Source organism: Amblyomma mixtum, chromosome 1 (genome assembly GCF_055824585.1).
Source record: "Amblyomma mixtum isolate Tamu chromosome 1, ASM5582458v1, whole genome shotgun sequence".
In the NCBI taxonomy this organism is placed as follows: Eukaryota; Metazoa; Arthropoda; class Arachnida; order Ixodida; family Ixodidae; genus Amblyomma; species Amblyomma mixtum.
The window spans coordinates 16045332-16047877 of NC_143012.1; positions in this window are offsets into that span (position 1 = coordinate 16045332).

Consider the following 2546-nt stretch of genomic DNA (forward strand, 5'->3'; position numbering starts at 1 on the left):
AAAAACTGGAGGCTGCAGTAAAGGACAGACTGCAGGGGTGTGCGGTGAACTGGCAGTATGGAGCGAACATGACCGGCGTTGCGGGCGATTAACTTCATACATTGTGATACTACCTGAACTGAAAATCATGCCGATAAGAAATTCCTCCGCAGGCGATCGCAAATAAAACTGGCTATGCTCCATTATTTACAAAATATTTTCCTGGAACATTTCACTTTCTATAGACATAGTCAAGGGAAGCCTACAATATTTCTGTAATGCTCAAAAAAGAAGCCGATATTTTCTATAAATAAAAAATCGAAAAATTCCTACACTCACGGATTGGCTCTAAATTATGAGCGGAAAATTGTGTGCGATCATTTTTTTCCTTACCCTTGGGAAAACAACTATATCTAGATATCGTTCCGAAATATACAGTTATTTTTCCACTTTTTGATACAAGTACACCGAAAGTACATTCAGGAAAGAGAGACTATTACAGTGTTTCTTCCCTCTATCACGAGGCCACTATTCTCACAGAAAAGCTGCAGCACTTTTCGCTGACTGCGTCCATGCATTCATAGGCGCAAATGCCTGTGCCTTATTTCGTGCTGTTAGGTTTATGACGGTTAATCGTCACAAAGAAACTAAGGCTATGAGGGACGCCGTAGTGAAGGGCTCCGGAAATTTTGACCACCTGTGGTTCTTTAACGTGCACTGACACCGCACAGTACACGGGCCTCTAGAATTTCGCCACCGTCAAATTTCGACCGCCGCGGCCGAGATCGAACCCGCGTCTTTCGGGTCAGCAGCCGAGCACCATAACCACTGAGACACTGCAGCTGTTAAAAAGTTGTGTCGTACCAGCTCCTCCAATCACCTGCACTCATAAATAGAGGCTGTTAAAGCAAAATTAGTTAAGAATCACTGCATGCATTTCTACACTTTCTAATATAATACAGGGACATCGCACATTATTGATAAAATTAACGACGCCCTCCCACATTCATTAATGATTAAGAACGTAAGACGCAACAAGGACGCTTGTGCAACTGACCACATAGATCCATGAGAAGACGTACCCTCATCCCACAATTTACTCGCACATTTACCCAGACAAGTACACTTGTACATGTAAATTCTGCCCTCAGCCAGCCAACCTCACGCATAGGATGCGGGATTGCTCAAATGTTCCCAAACGACACAGCACCATTGAAAATATGGAGCAGTGGGAGGCACTGATGCGCAGCTCAGACCCAGCCGTCCAAGTGGCGGCATGCAAGTGGGCTGCGGAGGCCGCCGGGGCTCAAAGGCTTCCGTCTGCCTGATCCCATCACCCTTCCCTTTTAAATTTGCGCACAAATAAAGTCTTCAACAACAACAACAACAACAACAAGTAGGAGCGCCAAAGAAAGGCAGGTAAAAGTTTCTTAGGGCTAACGCAGAAACTATAAGCAGTTTTCCAACGCAACGATCATACCCTTAAAGCACTCAAGGCCTCCACGCAATCCGTGTTGCAACTTCTACGCCGCGTATCCTCTCTGCACAAAGGTTTAGACGAAGCAGACAGCATGAAAGTAGTGCATGCTTTTACACTTTGCCGCATTTTATACGCCACCCCATATCTTAAACTGAACCGAATGGAAACAGAGCAAGTGAACGCCATGATTCGTCTAGCAACCAAGGCAGCCTTAAACTTACCTCGCAGCACTAGTACAGCCAAGCTCCTTGAACTAGGCATGCATTAGACCTTTCAGGAACTAGTAGACGCGCACCTTCAGACACAGTATCTAAGACTTGCCGCGAGCGCAACTGGCAGGCATACGAGGTCTGTTAGAAAAGTATCCGACTTTTGGCCGAAGAAAAAAAACTGGCATAACTGGAGCGTTGGAAACCTAATCACCTTCAAAGCAGTCTCTTTGGGACTCTACACATTTCTCCCAACGTTGTTGCCATTGTTCGAAGTATTTCGAAAAGGCCCCTTTCGAAATGGAGTTTAGCTCGGCTGTCGTTGCAGCCGTAATGTCCTCTCTTGTCTGAAATCGTGCCCCTTTCAATGGCCCCTTGATTTTGGGAAACAGCCAAAAGTCGCAGGGGGCCATATCAGAAGAGTAACGAATTTTGTGAACTACAGGAGTCTGGTTTTTCGTCAAAAAAGTCTGAATCAAGTGCGAGGAATGTGCAGGAGCATTGTCGTGATGGATGCGTCAATTTCCTGTTGACCTCAGCTCCGGTCTCTTGCGCCGCACAGCATCACGTAGGCGACGGAGGACATCCCTGTAGTACTCTTTGGTCATTGTTTGACCCTGTAGCGTGCGTACTCGTGGTGTGCCACACAGCGGGAGTCAAAGAAAGCAGTCAGAATCACTTTGACGTTGCTGCGCATTTTACAGGCCTTCTTTGGTCTTGGTGACGTGGAATGCTTCCACTGTGACGACTGGGATTTGGTTTCCGGGTCGTACCCGTACACCCAAGACTCGTCACCAGTGATTATGATGTCGATGAAGTCGGGGTCACTCTTTGTGGAATCCAGCATGTCATGTGAGACTTCAATACGAGGCTGCTTT